A 22,895-nucleotide genomic window follows, 5' to 3' on the forward strand; every position below is an offset into this window, starting at 1 on the left:
TGTTAATCCACTCAGATGAGCACCGTCGATCCTTAATGAAAATCCTGAATGAGGCTCACGTTCCCGATAAGATATCAGTGAACCATCTGGAAAAGATAGCCAACAAAATCTTTGAAGTGAACAGAGTCACTTTTTCCATGATGAATTGTTTGTAAAGGGTACTGAGCATAATAGAGCCCTTTACCTTATAGTGAAATGTGAGGACTCTGTGGTTGCCCAGGTATTGGTCGACAATGGTTCCAGTGCAAACATTTGCCCTCTCTCCACTCTGAGCAAGTTGAAAGTAGAAGATGAGAGGATTCATAAGAACAGTATCTGCATGCGGGGATTTGATGGCGGAGGCAAAGATTCAGTTGGTGATATAGTGCTAGAGCTGACGATAGGACCAGTTGAGTTCACGATGGAGTTCTAGGTGTTGGATATAGTTGTTTCCTACAATCTGCTGTTAGGACAACCCTGGATTCACGCCACTAAAGCAGTCCCGTCCACACTACACCAGATGGTCAAATTTGAATGGGATAGACAGGAAATAGTTGTGCACAACGAAGAATTTGTGCGCTCATAGCAATGCCGTTGTACCGTTCATTGAAGTGGAAGATGACAAGGGGTCGTGGGTCTACCAAGTTTTGACACGATGTTGGTTGAGAAAATTCCAGAGGGGAAATACATTCCAAATCCGAAGATAACTACCGCATCAGACATGGTGGCCTTTGAAATGTTAAACAATGGTTTCGTACCAGGCAAGGGTTTGGGTTCATCTCTGCAGGGCATCATACAGCCAGTATCCCTCCCTAAAAACTTGGGAACATTTTGTCTGGGATTCAAGCCCACAGCCGCAGACATAAAAAGAGCCAGAAAATTGAAACAGAGGGCATGGGTCCTTTCAAAGCCGGTTCCACGTCTATCCAGATCATTTGTCAAGCCCAGTACCAGAAGTCACCCAGTAACAATAATTCCCAGTTCTGTGATTGATCCTGACAAGGAATTAATTGAAAAATTCGAGAAGTTGTTCGACGATATAAACATGGTGGAAATTGGAGAAGGTTCTAGCAACGCGGAAGTGCAATTTGACGGGCCAGAAATGAAGCTTAACAATTGTAAGGATACTCTTCTCCCCACTCGGAAGGAGTTTTGGTAGTTTGTTTTGATTTTCCTTCAGTTTGTCTGGGTTATTCCGGGGTTGTAATCTAGATTTTTATCTTTTAGTCTATTTGAGTGTGCAAACCTTGTTATCTTTTATCCTTCAATGAAATGCAATTTCCCTTCTTCATCTGTCCTGATAGTTTTCTTTTTTCTTTTTTTTCTTTTCTGTACAGTTCCTTTTACGCTGGTTCTAATGACATGGCATGCGTAAGGAATCCTCAGCACAGTCTTAAAAATCAATCTGATTCTGAAATAATAATTCAAGAAGTAGAGTGTGATGAAGAATCAGAATATGATGAGGATGAGGCCTTTGAAGAGATTAGTAAGGAATTAAATCACTTTGAAGGAAAACCCAAACCCAACCTGAATAATACCGAATCCATCAATTTAGGGGACACAGATAATATCAGAGAGACTAAAATAAGTGTCCACCTTGAACCAAAGATCAGGGAAGAGATAATCAAAGCACTGATTGAATACAATGATATTTTTGCATGGTCATATGATGACATGCCAGGTTTGAGCACTGATTTGGTGGTCCATAAATTACCCACTGACTCGGCATTCCCTCTCGTCAAGCAAAAATTGAGAAAGTTCAAAACTGATATGAGTGTGAAGATTAAGGAAGAAATCGCCAAGTAATTAGACGCAAAAGTCATTCGGGTCACACGATATCCCATTTTGTTAGCTAATATTGTGCCAGTACCAAAGAAGGACGGCAAGATTAGAGTATGCGTTGATTACTGCAATCTCAACAAAGTAAGTCCAAAGGATAATTTTCCACTACCCAACATCCACATTTTGATCGATAATTGCGCCCAGCGTGAGATTGGATATTTTGTGGATTGCTATGCAGGGTATCATCAAATCTTAATGGATGAGGAAGATACGGAAAAGACAACATTCATCATGTCATGGGGAACTTACTACTATCGGGTAATGCCATTTGGTTTGAAAAACGTTGGGGCAACTTACATGAGGGCAATGACTATTATTTTCCATGATATGATATACAAGGATATTGAGGTATACGTAGATGATGTAATCATAAAGTCGAAGCAGTAGGCCGACCACGTCGGTGATTTGAGGAAATTTTTCTGGAGGCTTCACAGGTACAATTTCAAACTTAACCCTGCCAAGTGCACATTTGGTGTTCCATCCGGAAAATTATTGGGATTCATAGTCAGACGTCGAGGCATTGAGTTGGACCCATCAAAGATCAAAGCTATCCAAGAATTTCCGCCTCCGAGGAACAAGACTGAGGTGATGAGTCTATTAGGGAGGTTGAACTACATCAGCAGGTTTATTACTCAGCTCACGACAACTTGTGAGCCTATTTTCAAGTTGCTGAAGAAGGATGTTGCGGTCAAGTGTACTGATGAGTGTCAAGAAGCATTTGATAAGATAAAAGGATACTTGTCAAACCCACATGTGTTGGTTCCACCAGAACCAGGGAGACCTTTGATTCTTTACTTGATAGTCCTGGAAAATTCATTTGGTTGTGTATTGGGTCAGCATGACATCACTGGCAGGAAGGAACAAGCCATCTACTATCTTAGCAAGAAGTTCACGGCTTATGAGGTTAAGTACACTCACCTGGAAAGGACATGTTGCACCCTAACTTGGGTAGCACAGAAATTGAAACATTATTTGTCATCCTACACTACTTACCTCATTTCGTGCTTGGATCCGTTGAAGTATATCTTTCAAAAGCCTATGCCCACAGGAAGACTTACGAAGTGGCAGATTTTACTCACGGAGTTTGACATCATCTATGTGACTCGGACCGCGATGAAAGCCCAAGCATTGACTGATCATTTGGCCGAGAACCCGGTCGATGAAGAGTACGAGCCATTGAGAACTTATCTTCCCGATGAAGAGGTGATGCATATCGATGAACTAGAGCATATTGAAAAACCAGGTTGGAAACTTTTCTTTGATGGGGCTGCCAACATGAAAGGAGTTGGAATAGGGGTTGTGCTTATTTCTGAAATAGGGCATCACTATCCTGTTACAGCTCAGCTTCGTTTCTATTGTACCAACAATATGGCTGAGTACGAGGCATGCATTTTGGTTTTAAGGCTAGCTGCAGACATGGATGTCCAGGAATTCTTGGTCTTGGGAGACTCGGATCTTCTGGTGCACCAGATTCAAGGAAAATGGGAAACACAGGATTTAAAGCTCATACCATACCGACAGTGTTTGCATGATCTTTGTCAACGGTTTCGATCAGTAGAGTTCAGGCATATTCCAAGGGTCCATAATGAGGTGGTCGATGCTTTGGCTACTTGGCATCAATGTTGCACCATCCAGACAAAGCTTATGCCGATCCTCTACATATTCAAGTCTGAGATCAGCATGCTTACTGTAACATGGTGGAAGAAAAACTTGATGGTGAACCGTGGTTCCATGATATCAGGGAGTACATCAGAATGGGGGTATATCCGGTGCAACCCACGGGGGATCAAAAGAGAACAATTCGACGGTTGGCAAGTGGATTTTTCTTCAGTGGAGGAGTTTTGTATAAAAGAACTCCAGATCTTGGATTGTTGAGATGCATAGATGTTAAACAAACCACGGCTATCATGACCGAAGTACATTCTGGAGTCTGCAGAACGCATATGACTAGATATGTGCTGGCGAAGAAAATTCTCCAAGCAGGTTATTATTGGCTCACCATGGAGCGAGATTATGTCAGTTTTGTGCGCAAATGTCATCAATGCTAGGTACATGGAGATTTAATTCATTCTCCACCATCGGAATTGCACACAATGTCAGCACCATGGCCCTTCGTTGCTTGGGGCATGGATGTCATTGGACCAATCGAACCAGCAGCATCCAACAGGAACATGTTCATTCTAGTGACCATTGATTATTTCACCAAGTGGGTTGAGGCTAAAACTCTCAAGTCTGTGACCAAGAAAGCAGTGGTCGATTTCGTTCACTCAAATATCATCTATCGATTTGGGATACCAAAGGTGATCGTCACAGATAATGGTGCTAATCTTAACAGCAACTTGATGAAAGAGGTATGTCAACAATTTAAGATTACGCATCGCAATTCCACCCCATATCGCCCTAAGGCGAATGGAGTAGTCGAGGCAGCCAACAAGAACATAAAGAAGATACTTCAGAAAATTGTGGAAGGTTCCAGGCAATGGCATGAAAATTTACCATTCGCATTGTTGGGTTATCGCTCTACTGTTCGCACTTCAGTGGGTGCAACTCCTTACTTGTTGTTATATGGCACTGAAGCAGTGATACCTGCGGAAGTTTAAATCCCATCCCTTCGGATTGTTGCTGAGGCCGAGATTGAGGATGATGAGTGGGTCAAAACTCGTTTGGAGCAGTTAAGTTTGATCGATGAGAAGAGATTGGCAGCAGTGTGTCATGGGCAGTTATATCAAAAGAGAATGGCAAGAGCGTACAACAAAAAGGTGTGTCCCCGAAAGTTTGAAGTGGGTCAGCAAGTATTAAAGCGCATCCTTCCACACCAAGCCGAAGCGAAGGGCAAGTTCGCCCCAAATTGGGAAGGGCCATTCATTGTAACAAGAGTGTTGTCCAATGGTTCTTTATATCTAACAGATATCGAAGGCAAATGTGTAGACATGTCTATCAATTCTGATGCAGTCAAGAGATATTATGTATGATTTCTTTGGTTCAATTGGTGATTGTTTGTACTTGGCATTGTTTCGAAGATTGGAATGACGAAGACAATTTGTTCTGCTATCTACACACTCTACCCTTTTTTTCCCCTTTTGAGACTTATTTATTTTATTTCATACCCCTCTTTTGGAATCAATAATGAAAAAAAGAGAAAAGAAAGAAAAGAAAAGGAAAGAAAAAAAGCAAAAAGAGAAAGTACAAGAAAACAAAGAAATTCAGGTGTGAACTACGTTTGACCTGATTCCTATTAAGGATACGTAGGCAGCCTCATGGCTTGGTCATAACATATCAAAATAAAAATAAAAAATCCACAAGCAAGAAAGTGGGGTAGAAGTTGTGATTGTGGTAAGAGATCAGATTCCAAAAGTTGTAATTTTGACCCATTTAAGTTGCTTTGAGCCTTTTTGATACCTTTTTCTTTCCAAACATATCCAAAGAACCCACATTACCGTCCAAAGAAAGACCTCCCGATCAGTCTTCGAGAGATTCCAAGTCAAGCAAGTAAAGAGGATTCATATCAGGTGCAACACTCCGGTTTAAGCAAGAGAAATCAAAAAATGAGAGAGTCTTATTGGTGAAAACCCTCGTGGGCACCATGAGGCGACGAAAGCTGAGAGAAAGTAATAATGAGAGTCTTATTGGTGAAAACCTTCACGGGCACCATGTGGCAACAAGGAATTGAGGAATGAACAAATGAGAGAGGTTTGTTGGTGAAAACCCTTCAGGACACTACAACACAAACAAGGTCTGTAAGCTGGCGAAAAGTAAACATCGGGTTGCGAAGATCTTAGAGCACAAAGTAAAACAATTGGAAAAGTGATTGGTTAAACAGACTGGGTTGATTAATCCAAAATGCATACCATGATTATTGGTGCCAGTTACTCCACTCAGATAAGCTTCTTTTTCTCTCTCCAACAGTTCCAAATTTGGATTTTCTTCTTTATTCTTAATTCTTAAAATCGTCGCATTTCATTGCTGTTAATTTTACTCCTCTAAAGCTCTTTCAAGATTAACCTTGTTTCAACAAATAAGAAGGAATTTCAAAGTTTACTACCAGTTTTAAAATTGCACAAAGCAAAATACGGCTAGGACATGCCAGAGATAGTGTAATGAAAAGTGGGACATAGAGTGTAAGCAAAAGTTAAATCGGTGAAATGGTTCAGTAATGTCGCGGGATATGCAGAGGTCAGAAATGAAAAACAACGGTTGGGGTGTAGAGCACTCAGATCATCTAGGGTCCTGGGGTTAAGAATCAATCAGAAGGTCAAACAATTCTCGATCGGCTCAAGGCAGCCAGTCAAAGCAAAGCATGGCAAAGGAAGAACCACCTTCGGCAAGAATGGCACAACTAATCGCCACGTTTTAAACTGACAAAATTTTTCTCTGATTTGAAACAGGGGCAAAAATTTCATTTGTTTCGGAGAAATCCTACGTGAAGAAAGAGCAAGCACCAAGTAGGTTTGATCGCAAAGTTCTTAGGACCCTCCTAGAAAATGGGACTTAGTTTAAAATTCAAAATAATCATGAGTAGCAGAATCTAGCATAAATGTACCTCAAAGGAATATAAGCGGAACTTCGAAGTTTGCATGCTTGAGATATGATTCACAAGAAATTTTCAGGACCCTCCTGAATAATGGGACGTAGCACTAAGAATTCCATTAGATAACAAGTTTTAGCATAAGTTCGGCTATAAGGAAGTATAGTTTAGCTTTAAAAGCGTCACTTGTAAGATAAGATTTAACTTAAAACTTTTCAGGACCCTCCTGGATAATGGGATGAAGTTTTAGGACCAAGTTAGATAACAAGGTTCAATACAAGAAAATATAATGCAGCTTTGAAACGGGCATTTTACTAGAACTTTTCAGGACCCTCCTGGATAATGGGATCTAGTTTACAGATTGTTAGAGATATTAAGTAACATGATTCAGTTAACACTCACAAAGGTTCCCGGCTACTAAATTGGGGTAGAAAATTTTCTTTGTTTTGTCTATTTTGTTGAAGTCAGGTGCCCGTCTGAAGAATAGGGAAGAACAACACAGATGTTAAGGATAAAAAGCAGTTCAGGATCAAGTAATCAGGAGCCCACCTGGAGAACAAGGGAAAACAAATCAAGTTTCAAGGAAGATTGACACAAGGATTGGTAATCAGGCACCCACCTGGAGGAACAAGGGAGAACAAGTCAAGAAAAAAACAGTTAAAGATTCAGCAATCAGGCGCCCACCTGGAGAGCAAGGGAATACAATTCAAGTTTCAACAGTCAGGCGCCCACTTGGAGAGCAAGGGAATATAGTTTAAGTTTCAGTAATCAGGACCCCGCCTGGAGAACAAAGGGAAAAAGTGCAATTCAAATGTTGTAAATCAGGAGCCCGCCTGAAGAACGAATGGAAGAAGTACAAATTCAAATTTTGTTGAAATCAGGAGCCCACCTGGAGAACGAAGGAAAGAAGTACAAATCAATCTTCAATAATCAGTAGCCCGCCTGAAGAACGAAGGCAAAGAGTACGATTCAAGTTTCAGTAATCAGAAGCCCTCCTGGAGAACAGAGGGAAGGCAACAATGGTCAATAGAAGACAGTTCAAGTTGAAAGGGGAAAGCAATTCGAGTTTCATAGGAAGGGAACACAATTCAAGTATTGGCAATCAAGAAACCACCTAAAAATGAAAGGAAGAAGAACAGAAGGAAGCAATTTAAGGAAAGGCAATAACAGTCAAAGGAAGACGGTTAAAGTTCGGCAATCAGGTATCCACCTGGAAAACAAAGGAAAGTAATTGAAGGAAAGGGAAAGCATCACAAAATTACGATTCAAGTCAGCAACAAAAGAACTTCTATAGGAAAATACAAGTCAACAAGGCAACAACAATCACAAGATCAAGTTTGAAAATAAATCTTTGTAATGCATAGTTCATAGCTTAGTCTAGCTTCTTTTATTTTGTCATGGTGTAATAAGAAGGTCGGTAAGCAGTAGTAGCAGCAACAACAACAGTGAAATCACATCTTCATGGTAGTCCCAGCTACCGAAACTTCCCGAACTACACTGACTTGATTCCTTTATAGCCAAGGATATGTAGGAAACCTTTGAAATAGAGATTCGGTCAGATTCTTTCAAAGATGCTTCCCACAGAGTATTCAAATAGGCAAAAATCGCTCGTATCCGCTCACTTGATCTTTGCATGAAAACTCTTCGTGTTTCCGAGCAAAGAGGGGCAGCTGTGAGCACGTGATTTTTGCCCTATATGAATTATTCCTATAAATTTAAAACAAAACATTTTTTTCCATTGCTCGCAATTTTGTGAATTTTTGTGGCATCTCCTATTATTGTTTGCATTTTTGTTTAAATCATAAAAAATACAAAAATATTGCATCTGCATTTAGGATTTAATTTTTATATTTCTAGATCAGTTAGTACATTAATTTGTTTAACAAAACAGAAAAAAATCATAAAAAATAGTCATGTTGCATTTTAATTTTGAATTTTTGGCAATTGTTTTTGGTATTTAATTAGTTATGGTAATTATTATTTAGAGATAATTAAGTTAATTAAGTAGAATAATTTGGTTTAGGGATTAATTAAGGTTTTATTTTTTATTTTAAGAAGAAAAATACTTTTGAAATAAAAAGAAAAGGAAAGAAATAAAAAAGAAATCAGAAGTTGGGCCAATTTAATTAAAATCTCAAGCCCAAATCAAATAACCCTCCCAAAACCCAGATAGACCCAGCCCAAACCCGTCCAAACTCGTCCCCCTACTCGGTCCAGCCCCATTGCCACCCAAACAACGTCGTTTGACAAGTTTTGATCAGGGACGTCGATATCATTTGATCAAATGGTCCACTACGTTGCCCATTATCGACCCCGACCCGATCCAGAACCAAACCGCCCCTAGTCAAAACGACCCCATTTCGATTAAGGATTCAATCGGAGCCGTTTGATTCCAATCATCTGATGGCTCCAATTAATCATCCCATTTTAATATACCCAAACCACTCAGACCCCCCCCCCACTTCACTCTCGTCTCTCCCAAACACCCAAATCCTAGAGACGCCGCCCCTGAAACCTCTATCGTTTCCGGTGGCAGCGCAGCCTTACACCACCCCTACCCACCTGAAAATAACACCCCAAGACCATTTTCGTCCCCTCTTCCCCAATCTGTAGCTAATTTCCCTCGAATCACCCTAGGACTTCTCGAATCTTCAATCGAAGCAGTCCGGTCCCAAAATCCCCGAACCTTAGCTTACCCAATCGACCCCAAATCAACACCACATAACCCCCATAACTCCCTCATACCAAATCCATCATTGGTTTCCTTCGAATCTGACCGGAACTCGTTGAATTTTAAATCTAAGTTCGAACCCTAAAAGTTCAAAATCAGTTTCCGTTGAACCTGATAACATGCATCGATCCAAGCCTCTAGTTTTTCATGATTAGAAGGTCGATTCACTACAAAACTGATGTTGTTCATTTATTCTTGACAAAGAACAAATGATTAGTATCAGTTTCGGGTGAGTTAGAGTATCAAGGGTAATTTCAAGTTAAGCTCGTGAGTTCCCTGTATTGTTTTCTGTTCATTTTTAAATTTGTTTCACCTTTTACTCTTTTTCTTTCCTTCTTGTTTTCTTTCTCCGGTATTCTTCTGAGTAGTCCTTCCGTTCACAAGTCTATTAGTCCTTCATCTGCATTAATCTTATTTCAATAGCATTTTTCTGAATTTATAATCATATAAGAAAGGTCTAGGTTTAATTGAATTGGTCGAGGCTTATTCGAATATGTTTTGGAAGTCGTTAGTTCCATTTAGAGTCTTATAGCAGATTAATTCAATGAATTGATATGATTCAGTTGTTTGATGTTTTCTTAATTTTAAAGTGCATTTGTATTAGCTCATTTGTTTCCTGTTTATACGAATTCAGAGTTTATGAGTGATAAATAACATAAGCTTTGAGGGTAATTTGGGTAGTCTAGCCTAAGAAAACTGTCAATAATTGAATTAGGAAGCTTCTAATAAGTGGTAGGATTTAAGAATGCACTACTCACAAAATTAAAGAACTAAGTTAAGTGGAGTTAATTAAAAATTGTTGAAAGGGCATTTGTGAATCCAATGGGGCATTTTCTACTGCCTATATAGAGATCAGAATTGAAAGAAGGAAGAAAAGGAGAAAAGAAGAGAAAATAGAGTCTAGGGGAAGAAGAAACAGAGATTGAAGAGATAAAAATTCTAAAAAAAAGGCGGCTGACTGGTTCAAATAATTACTATTCTATTGAACATTTTCTGAGATTTCTTGAAGTTTTGATTTTTAAAGTAATTGCTGATTCTGGTAGCTGAAATGGATTAAATCTGGTTTTCAAAAGCTTGGTTTGAAGTGGTCATATTCCCAACTTGATTGGGACTGTTTCATCTACTGCTTCATATCAATCTTCTTGAGTTTGAGTTATTTTGTTGAAACTGGTGTTGCTCTGCTGTGATTCCTGCTGATACCTCACTTTTCTGCTTCCTTCTTTTACTTCCAGGTACATGACCCTGTAACTCCTCTGGTTGAGAAGTAAATTTGAGGAATGAAAAATGAAAATGAAGAATCGGAGCATAAAAAATATTCCATTTTGTTCTTCTTTGATCTGTCTGTTTTATTTAATGTGATTATTTTGTCCAAATCAGTTTAGTTGAGCATGTTGTAGTTACTAGTAGAGAGGATATGGTGTTAGAATTTATATGGTGAACCTTCAGTTCAGCTTGTTGGTTTCATACAAGGTTGAATGATTTATGTTCATTAATAGAGATCCAATAATCTAGATCCATTTTTAACTGATCCATTAGCATCATGTATTAAAGTCTGAATCATCATTAGATCTGTTAGGCCCTGTATGATGTTTGTTCATGCATAGTCAGTAATCGTACTCAAAGTCCTGCCTAAGTGAGGTTTATTAAAGGCTTTTATTGTTAAATGTTAGCTATAGTTTTGTATTGACAAATGGACTGTGGACTCTACTCATTTAGCTTTCTTCTAATGAATTTGAATGAATGCAGGGAAAAGGATCTGTTAGGGGCCTATCTAGTTGCAACTCAGAAATGTATTTTATTCTTGTGAAATACAGAAATTGAATCAATGGGATGTGAAATACAAAGGCTTGGTGTGATCATTGGCTTAGTTATGGTCTTGTTTAGTTTTTCTTTAATTTGTAAATCTGGATGGACTTTTGATTAACATAATGTTTGATTAAATAGTTTAGGACTCTGATTTTAAGGATATCAATCGGACACTTGTAATAGAGATTAATTAGTATAAGTATCATGTTTTCTCTTTTAAAATGCCAATTGATGGTTCAGCTGGTCATAGACTCTCATTTTTTTTAAATGCATATCTTTGATTTTCCTTTAGAAGGGTTATGGTTGAGGTTCGCTGGGGTTCTTTAATGTAGGTTTACGCTCAAATTCACTATAAAAATGACAAAGTACTAGTTTGATTGTATATAGGTCTTACTTGTATTAGATTGGTTTGGTTTAAATCTTTAAGACTGTATTGCAAGGCAAGTTGGAGACTTGGAAATTAAAATACTGTCAGTTGCAAAAATGGGATTTCTAATTGTTTTCAATGTTGAATCATGGCTAGAATACCAGATAATTGTTCATTGATAAATTGAAATATGACTCCGAAGTTTGCTTGCATTGGTACTGATTCTATCGTTAGTTTTTTTTTGTATTTACATAATCTGAGCTTGGGCTCATGCTTGGGCCCAAACTGGGTGGCCCGTTGATCTTTAACTCACCAGCTCATTTGGAATCCTTAATTCTGGACTTCGCAATAATTTCAGTAAATCAAGAATTCCCGTGATTGCTCCCGTTTGAATATAATTCCTTTCTTGGAAAATAAATCGAGGTGTGCTATATTAGCCAAATTGTACAATTTATGACCCTCGTAAGTTAGCTTAGAAACCTTTTGGTTAGGATAAATTGAGGTGTGTTGTGCCGAACAAAAATAACAATTGCATGGCCCTCGTATAATTAATCTTGTTTTATCCTTAGAAATCGAGGTGTGCCACCTAGTGAAATTTCCATGGCCCTCGCAAAGTTGCAAACGCGTAGTTGCTTTAGGCGTGTTTACCTTCCTAAACTCGGGTGTGCATTTCATGTGACCCAAATCCAAACCTTAATAACGTTGAATAAAATGTGTTTCAGATTGCGGGTGCATTTCATGTAATGCGATCCAAAGACATATTTTAGATGACGTTAAATCTTCTTTAAAATAAATAAAAGCGGTTAAAAGTTAAAATTTGCACATAGGTCTAAAATATTTTAAATCAGATAAAGAGCTAATTATAATAGTTGAGCGACCGTGCTAGAGCCACGGAGCTCGGGAATGCCTAACACCTTCTCCCGGGTTAATAGAATTCCTTACCCGGATTTCTTGTTCGCGGACTATAAAACAGAGTCAATCTTTCCTCGATTCGGGATTTGAACCGGTGACTTGGGACACCATAAAATTATCTCAAGTGGCGACTCTGAATTTAATAAATAAATAATCCTGTTTCGATTGTCCTATAATTGGAAAAATGCCCTTGTACCCTTCGGGGTGTAGGAAAAAGGAGATGTGACAATCTGCGTAACTCTTCTTCCTGGACTAAGCTATGCGAAGCCTTTCCTGAATCTACTTCACCTTATCCAGGGCATCCTTCACCAAGTCTGTGCCGTACAACTTAGCCTCACCAGGATCAAACCACCCGATAGGAGAACGACATCGTCGACCTTATAAAGCCTCAAATGGAGCCATCTCGAAGTGGACTAATAGTTGTTGTTGTAAGCAAACTCTGCCAGAGGCAAGAACTGATCCCACTGTCCTCCAAAGTCAATCACACATGCTCTAAGCATGTCCTCTAAAATCTGAACTATCCGCTCCGACTGCCCGTCGGTCTGAGGATGGAATGGTTGTGCTAAGCTCTACACGGGTCCCCAACTCACTCTGAACGGCTCTCCAGAAATGGGAAGTGAACTGAAGGCCTCTATCTGATATGATGGAAACAGGCACACCGTGCAACCGGACTATCTCCTGAATGTAAATCTGAGCCAATCTCTCTGAAGTGTAAGTAGTCACAACCGGAATAAAGTGTGCCAACTTGGTCAACCTGTCAACTATGACCCACACTGCATCAAACTTCCGCAAAGTTCGGGGTAACCCAACTACAAAGTCCATAGTAATGCACTCCCACTTCCACTCATGGTATAGGCATCTACTAAAGTAGGCCACCCGGCCTCTGGTGCTCATACTTAACCTGCTGGCAATTCAAACACCTAACCATATACTCCACTATGTCCTTCTTCATCCTTCGCCACCAATAATGCTATTTCAAGTCACGATACATCTTCGTCGCACCCGGATGAATGGAATATCGCAAACTGTGTGCCTCCTTTAGTATCCTCTCCCTCAGACCATCAACATTAGGAACACATAGGCGACCCTGGAGTCACAAAACACCATCCTCGCCAATAGAAAACTCATTGGCACCTCCCTGTAGCAATGTCTCTCTAAGAATTGCCAAATATGGATCATCGAACTGTCGAGCCTTGATCTGCCCCAATAATGAAGACTGAACGCAAGAACTCGGCTGGGCTTTAAAATATCCGACCTCACAAGTCTGTTAGCCAAGGACTGAATGTCCAAAGCTATTGCCTCTCCTCTGCTGGAATGAATGTCAAGCTACCCATACTCTCTGCTTTCCTGCTTAAGGCATCTGCGACCACATTTGCCTTTCCCGGATGATAAAGAATGGTGATGTAATAATTCTTCAGTAACTCAAGCCATCTACGCTGCCTCAAATTGAGATCCCTCTTATTGAACAAATGTTGTAAGCTGCGATGATCAGTATAAACCTCACATGACACCCCATACAGATAATGCCTCCATATCTTAAGAGCATGAACAATAGCGGCCAACTCCAAATCATGCACAAGATAGATCTTTTCATGAATCTTCAGCTGACGTAAAGCATATGCAATAACTCACCCCTTCTGCATCAATACACATCCCAATCCAACGCGTGAAGCATCGCAATATACCGTATATATCCCTGAACTGGAAGGCAACACAAGAACTGGTGTTGTAGTCAAAGTTGTCTTGAGCTTCTGAAAGATCGCCTAATAATCATCGGACCAGTGGAAAGGAGCACCCTTTTGGGTCAATCTAGTCAGAGGTAATGCAATAGATGAAAAGCCCTGCACAAATCGCCTGTAATAACCTGCTAACCCCAGGAAACTCCTGATCTCGGTCACTAAAGTAGGACGTGGCCAACTCTGGACTGCCTCAATCTTCTTGGGATCCACCTTAATACCCTCTCCTAACACCACATGCCCCAAGAATGCCACTGACTCTAGCCAAAACTCACACTTGGAGAACTTAGCATATAGCTTCTGCTCTCGCAAGGTCTGAAGCACTACTCTCAAATGTTGCTCGTTCTCCCCCAGGCTGCGTGAGTATATCAAGATGTCATCAATGAAGATGATGACAAAGGAATCAATATAAGCTCTGAACACCCTATTCATCAAGTCCATAAATGTTGTTGGGGCATTATTCAAGCCAAAGGACATCCCCAAAAACTTATAATAGCCATATCTAGTCTGGAATGCAGTCTTCGGAACATCCGAGTCCCGAATCTTTAACTGATGGTACCCTGACCTCAAGTCGATCTTAGAGAACACCCTAGCACCCTGTAACTGGTCAAACAAATCATCGATACGAGGCAACGGATACTTGTTCTTGATGGTGACTTTGTTCAACTGGCGGTAATCAATGCATATCCGCATATTCCTATCCTTCTTTTCACAAATAACACTGGTGCACCCCAAGGTGATACACTAGGTCTAATAAACCCCTTTGCTAACAACTCTTCAAGCTGCTCCTTCAACTCTTTCAGAGCCATATGGTACGGTGGAATAGATGTAGGTTGGGTGCCTGGAGCCAAATCAATATAGAATTCAAAATCGCGATCCGGTGGCATGCCAGGAAGATCAGAAGGAAACACATCGGCGAACTCCCGAACTACTGTAACTAAATCAATCGTCGGGGACTCTATGGTGGTGTCCCAAACATAAGCTAGATAAGCCAAACACCCCTTCTCGACCATATGTCGAGCCTTCAGGAAAGAGATAACCCGACTAGATGTACCGACTATGGAACCCTTCCACTCCAACCTTGGCAACCCTGGCATTGCTAATGTAATAGTCTTGGCATGGAAATCTAGGACGGCGGGATATGGGGATAACAAATCCATGCCTAGGATGATCTCAAATTCAATCATATCAAGCAACAGGAGATCGGCTCTAGTCTCGAAACCACAGAATGTGACCACACAGAAATGGTAGATCTGATCCACAATTACAGAATCACCCACAAGAGTGGACACATGAACAAAAGTGCCCAAAGGCTCAAGAGAAATAACCAGGAAACGAGCAAACAGAGATGATACATATGAATAGGTAGACCTTGGATCAAATAATATCGAAGCATCTCTACCGCAGATGGAAATAATACATGTGATGACGGCATCTGAGGCTAATGCATCTGGCCTAGTCGGAAGGGCATATAATCTAGCTGGAGCGTCGGCTGGCTGGCCTCCACCTAACTGAGCAGTAGCTGCCTGACCTCTCCCTATCTGGCCTCCACCTCTAGGATGGCCTCTACTAGTCTACCCCCAACCTCTAGATGGCTGGGCAACCGGTGCTGAAATCATGGGCTACTGAACCTGTTGTACTGCCTTGTCCCGAAGCCTGGTGCAGTATCTCCTCATATGACCAAGGTCTCTGCACTCAAAACAACCCCGCGGTGCGGTGACTTGCTGCCCTGATGGCTGACCATGATGGCCTTTAGACCCACTGGAAGAAGCCTGGATAGCCGGTAGATAGTATGAACTCTCCGGTATAGCACTAAAATAGGAACCAAAAGAACTCTGGGGACTTGAATACCCACTGGAGGAACCTTGAATAGTTGGCGAGCGATAAGAACTCTCTGGCATGGTGCTGAAATAGAGGCATGCTGGAGTATCCCGAGCAGGTGGTGGTGCTGAATATGGGGGTCTGCTGGGCTGACCCCTCCCAAACTGACCTCTACCCCTAGCGGGGGCACCTTTGAACTCTCCGGAGAATCTAGCCCTCTTATCCTGCTACATTTTCTCCCTACCCCTCAAAGGGTAGCCCTCAATCCTCCAAGCAATCTCCACTACTAGCTGATAAGGAGTCCCCATCTCCATCTCTCGGTCCATGTTGGCCCTAATGCCAAAATGCAACCCTACAGCAAACCTCTGCACCTTCCCTGCGTCAGTAGGAAGTATCATCAATGCATGGTGGGATAACTAAGAAAACCTCATCTTATAGTTAGTCATGGACATCTGACCCTACTCAAGCTGCTCAAACTGATACCGCAGCTTTTCCCTCTCAGAGGGTGGAATATACCTGTCCAAGAATAACTGTGTGAACTGACCCCAAGTGATGGGAGGAGAACCTGCTGGCCTTCCAAGAACATAAGACTGCCACCATCTGCGTGCCCTGCCCTTCAGCTGAAAAGTAGTGAAGTCAACCCAATGTGACTCCAATATCCTCATGTTGCGCAGCTTGTCCCTACACCTATCAATGAAATCCTAGGCATTCTCATGATGCGTACCCCCGAATATAGGAGGGTGAAGTCCAGTCAATCTATCAAACAACTTCTGCGGGTCACCATCCATAGCTGGTCTGGGCTGGGGCACCACCGTAGCAGCTAGCTAAGCCCCATCTGCGGGTAGTGCACCCGGAGTCTGATACACTGTAGATACATGACCAGGAGCCTGAGCAGTAGGGGTCTGTGCTCCCCTCTGCCTGTGATGTAGCTAGATCTGCTGGAAATAAACCAGCCTGAGTCATGGTGTCCATGAACCGCAGCATACGGCCCATGAACTCCTGGAAACCCGTTGTTGTCATAAAGTCCTCCGGGGTAGGCTTAGTTGCGGGCACTCGCCCTGCTCCTCAATGATAGGATCTCCCGCAGGATCTACTGGTGGTGCTACTAGGATAGCTCTAGGACGCCCTCGTCCCTTACCTCGGGTCGGTTCCCTCTCCCGGCCTCTGCCTCGGCCTTTAACAACGGGGGAAGCAGCTCCTCCCGGGTCTGGAACATCAGTCGTGCGTGTCCTCACCATCTATGAGGTAATAGAAGAAGGAAATTTAGTATATCAACCACTGCACGATAAGAAATGAATAAAGAGTAGTTTTCCTAACACTCTATAGCCTCTCAAAGATAAATACAGACGTCTCCGGACCAATCCGCAAGACTCTATTAGGTTTGCCCATGACTTGTGAGACCTACGTGAACCTAGTGCTCTGATACCATGTTCTCACGACCCATTTCTATTATAGGTCATGATGGCGCCCAACACCATTGTCAGGCAAGCCAACGCGGAAATATAGATAAGTGTTCATTTTACTTTACCAAAATAAGTACTGCAATTTCTAAACTTGAAGTTAAAACAAGTGATAATCAGTAATGTACCCAAAATAATTGTACAGTTCCCAAAAGAATAGTCTACTAATGTGTGTGCCAAGACCTGGTGTCACAAGTTATGGAAAACTAGTAGAATATACAAAAGAATAAATCTATCCTATTGTCCGAAATAGAATAGACAACCAAAAATAATGAGAGACTCCATCAAGCTACAGAACGACACGGGAAGGGAGCAGCTCACCGTGGAGGTCTCGGACTATGATCAGGAATACACACCAGACTGATAGCTAGATGTATCTGCCTCAGATCCTATACAATTAAGTACAGAAGCATAGTATGAGTACATAAACAATATGTACCCAGTAAGTATCCCGTCTAATCTTGAAGAAGTAGAGATGAGAGGTCGACTTGATACTTACTAGGGTAAAAAAATATAATAAAGTGTTTTACTAAGCATGGAAGTCACAAGCAATTAACAGTTTGTAGCAAGAAGTAATAAGTCATGTCTTTAATAATATCACAGTTAGCCATTTTCATTTCAAAACATTTAACAAAGCAAGTCATGAATAAGATTTTACATAGATATCATGCGCACATTATGCCGAGGTTGACGGCCCGATCCAACAGAAAAGAAACTATGCACTGCCATAGGGTCGAATGGTATGAACCATATATGCATCTATTTCTACCGAGGCGATCGCCCCGATCCAAAAATATCAATTATCATTAGGAAAACACATGAAGGCGCATTTATATTCAAATAAATTCATACAAGTGTTCAACAAGTACATACATTCACTTATATTCAATTCCAATTCTCTAGCATATCCTAAGTGATCACATTAGCAAGAAAATATATAAACATTCGCAAATATGGCATGATACAGGTCCGAAACTACCCGGACAATAAATATAATAGTAGTTACGCACAGACTCTTGTCACCTAGTGCGTACGTAGCCCCCGCATTTAGTGGAAAATTATATTATTACACCTAGGGGGACAATTCTCTCTTACAAGGTTAGAAAGGAGACTTACCTCGCTCCGAAGTATACTTCCAATACCAAGAACGAGCTCGAACTCTCAATTTGGAGCCGAACGATCCAAAACTAGTTAAACGAGGTAGGAAATAGTCAATACAAGCTCACAAGATCGCATTCTAACTATTAAAGCAATTTTCCAACCTTAAACACAAGTTTCCTAAAATCCGACCCCGGGCCCACGTGCCCGGATTCCAAAATTTCTTTAAGAAAGTTGTTCTTTATAACCTAAGGATCAATATTATATGATTTCTAATGCATTTCATAACAAATTTCGTGGTTAAATCTAACTTTTATCAAAATCATAGGTTTTGCTCTAACCTCATAATTTTACCTTAATCTTTGTGTGTTAATCTAACCAAGACTCAAGTATTAAACTAGAAATAGGTAGGATAAACTTACCTCAAGATGATAGGTGAAAGTCCTCTCTCAAGAGCTCCAAAATCGCCCAATGGGTGAGTGAAAAATGGCCAAAAATGGCTTAGAGCCCATATTAAATGAAGCTCACTGCTTCGGTAATTTCCGTATCTGCGGTCAAGGGACCGCATCTGCGATCCCGCTTCTGTGAGAAGAAGGCTGCATCTGCAGAATTGGCCAAGCGAGCTGGGACCGCTTCTGCAATCTTGAAGCTTCTTCTGCGCAGCCACTTCTGCGGCTTTGGCTTGGCCTGCCTTGGCCGCATCTGCGAGAGGACGACCGCTTCTGCGGTCTCGCACCTGCGGCTGACCAACCGCAGGTGCAGTTATGACAACAACTTGAAGCTTCAGCTCTTCCCAAGATTTCCAACTTCACTCGAGCCTCGTCCGATTGACGCTCGGGGATCCCGAGCCCCACCCAAACATACCGACAAGTTTGAAATCATGAAATGGACTCGCTCGAACCTTTGGAACGCCCGAAACAATGCTAGATCTAAGAATCACCCCCCTAAAACCAATTGAATCAAACTTATGAACTTCAAGTTCTTCAATTCACTCCTAATGCGCTGAAACGTGCTTATACTACTCGATTTGATACCAAATTTTGCGGGCAAGTCTTAAATATTATATTGGACCTGTACCAGCTCCGAAACCAACATACAAGCCCAATACCAACGTGATCAATCATTATTTAGTTTCTTTAAATCCTTAGAATTTTCAGTTTAATAATTTCTAATAAAATTTTATTACTCACTCTAGGGACCTCTGAATTTGATTCCGGGCATATGCCCAGGTCCCATATTTTTCTACGGATCCTCTGGGATCGTCAAAATACAAATCCGGATCCGTTTACTAAAAATATTGACCAAAGTCAAACTTAGCCTTTTAAGAAAATCTTAAGGAATCAAATGAGCCTATTTCAACCCAAACTCTTCCAAATCCTGAACCAACCATCGCCGCAAGTCGTAAATTAGTTAAAGCAAGTGCGAAAAGTTTTATTTAGGGGGACGGGGTTTTAAGAAGCAAAACAACCAGTCAGGTCGTTACATAAATAGGGTGTATACCTTTGCTATAAGAGGTAAAATGACTTCTAGTACTTTTGCTTATAAGTTATAACCAATCCAATACAAGTTGTAGAATTTTGATAGTCTAGTAATTCGGTTGAATTTTTAATTTAACGAAGGTTTAATTTCCTACCTTATAATTTCATTTGCCGTCAAGAATACAAGAGGTTATTCAATAATAGAAAAAAGTAGTATTGATACCATGTTGAAAAGATGGAATATAGATTTAATTCGGTTCCAAAAATTAGCTCATAAAATTATAATTGCCAAGATCATATAAGGAGAAAACAGTACCCAATTCCCTCTTCCATTTGAATGCTTTAAAATAGAGTAAATATAAATTTCCCCCAAAACGGTTCTTATTTTTTGTTTTCTATTGGCATGAGCCATGAAAGTTTTGGTGCATAATAGCCCAAGCTTAAAGTGGGAAGAAAAAAGAAACATACTACTCCTTCCGGTCCATAATAAGTGACCAGTTTGCTTTTAGCACGCCCATTAAGAAAATACTAAATCATTTACAAAAATACGTAGTATAACTAAACTACCCTTAATTAAATATTAATCACATAGTTATAGTGGCATTTACTTCTCTTCTCAAATCACTACATTATTCAAAATAAAATTTAAAACTTTTACTAAAATTTAAGAACGTCTTTGAAAAAACGAACTGGAGTCTTTGAATGACTTTTCAGTTGCTGTTATTTAATTTTAGTAATTTAATGTGAGGAGTGAGAAAACTTTTTAGGGATATGCACATAAGGGTAAAAGAGTAAAAATAAATTAAATTTTTTCTTGATTACATTATTTGCAACAAATTTATGCAGAGAAAAATAAAACCGCAATCACAAACAACTATAAAGAAAAAAGGATTTTATTGATAAACATTGCAGGTTACAACTCTGTTTATCCCTTGATTCTTCCCTCAGATTTATTCTACGTGATTTGAGGGCCTTAGCGATGTATTTCTCGAACGTAGGATGATGTTGACCTTCCTCGGATGTATTTGATCTCCATGAAAAGGAAGAACATCCGTTGATCAATTCGGCGGCTTTGAGAAAGACAATATTTGATGTCTTTGATCTCTCTATGAATATTCCATGATTTTTTATGGAATTTCGAGATTGTCTTTGAAGGATACATGTAGCCTTGTTTGTAGGCATAAATTAGGGTTTGGGTGAAGTAGTCACCAAGTAACCCTAATAGACTCCTAATTTTTCAAGAGTTGTCTTGAAATTAGGACTTATCTTGATCTATTAAAATTTTAGTGTCTACCCCCTACTTCAAGGTTTGTCGAGGTGTAGGCTTGCTGAAACTTGAAGACGAGACTTGAAGTACCCGACCATCACAACAGATAATCTTGAAACTTGAAGTTTTTTATTTGCAGGAAGAAGAAATGAAACTGATCCCACTGGGCGTGCCAATTTGCTTGCAACAAATTTATGCAGAGAAAAATAAAACTGCAATCACAAACAACTATAAAGAAAAAAGATTTTATTGATAAACATTGTATGTTACAACTCTGTTTATCCCTTGATTCTTCCCTCAGATTTATTCTATGTGATTTGAGGGCTTTAGCGATGTATTTCTCGAACGTAGGATGATGTTGACCTTCCTTAGATGTATTTGATCTCCATGAAAAGGAAGAACATCCGTTGATCACTCCGGCGGCTTTGAGAAAGACAATATTTGATGTCTTTGATCTCTCTATGAATATTCCAAGATTTTTATGGAATTTCGAGATTGTCTTTGAAGGATACATGTAGCCTTATTTGTTGGCATAAATTAGGATTTGGGGAAGTAGCCACCAAGTAACCCTAATAAACTCCTAGTTTTTCAAGAGTTGTCTTGAAATTAGAACTTATCTTGATCTGTTAAAATTTCAGTGTATACATATATAACTGGACACTTATTTTGGACCAAAATAAAAAAGCAAACTGGACACTTATTGGGAGTACTCTACTAATTAAAAGATGATGATAAGATGACCTCACTATACTACTCTTTTTTTCTTGTTACGAAAAAGAAAGCAGGAGACTTCTATTTTAAGAGTTGCCCCGGTCATCTATATTAAACCCAGTTGAGAGTACCTAATAGTAGTATGAATTATTGATACTAGAAAATTGCCCACCCGATGCTTCTGATATTAGGGTTTCGACCATTAAATTACATTCAAGAGCCTTGAAAAGCAGAAATGATACTAGGTAGCCATTTCAAATGGCTGCTATTTACCTGAATTTTAGTTTTTCGTTCAATTTTTTAGGACAAAAGTGTTCTGAATTATCTTGAAGTTAAAATTTTTAATTTAAAATTTTTCAGGACAAAATAAGTACTAGCTGATCATTAAATAGCATCTCTAAAAATGGCTTTCAGTGCACTTGTGGATAGTCTTGATTATTTGATCCGTGCTTGCCCCATAATCAAACCTTTAAGGTTAAAAGTCAAAAATATTGTCCATGGAACAAGAAAGGGGCAACACTTGTTAAACTTGATCTTCTGTCCATGCGGTAAGTGGGATAAAAAAATCAAGATCACACACTTCCGAGGTCATTCTTACAAATCACTCGGTTTCAACTAATCTGAATTCGCACCACATATCAGAATTCTTTTCATTCTCAATACTCGAACATGAGAACTTTAATTAAGGATCAATCCTCTAACTTGTGCTTTGGGCAACTGTATTTGTTGTAGTCCCTGCATTTCTGAGTGCTCTTACATTAGAGTTTCCAATTATTACTATTAATTTCTGTATCAGATCTTAAAGTTACAGCAGCTGAACAGTTGGTGCATTGATAAGAAAACGTCACACCAAGTAAGATTTGAATAATTAAATAAATTTGAATTCCAAAAATTTGCGTAAAATGATATTTAATTTATTAGTAATAAAATTTAAAATTATGATAAAATGTGTGGAACGTGCAAAAATGCAAAAAGTACCATATAAATTGACACAGTGGAAGTAATTGTCACTTATAATGCATCAAACAAAACCACAGATGGATAAAAACAAAAAAGCAAACGTATTGGATAAATTTTTTTTCTTTTTGCATATAAAATATGTTATTTAATATATTTAAGTTTGGACGGTAGAAACCAGCCGTTCAGAAATTTCCCTATGAGA

This window comes from Nicotiana sylvestris, chromosome 9 (assembly GCF_000393655.2).
Source record: "Nicotiana sylvestris chromosome 9, ASM39365v2, whole genome shotgun sequence".
Taxonomy (NCBI): Eukaryota; Viridiplantae; Streptophyta; class Magnoliopsida; order Solanales; family Solanaceae; genus Nicotiana; species Nicotiana sylvestris.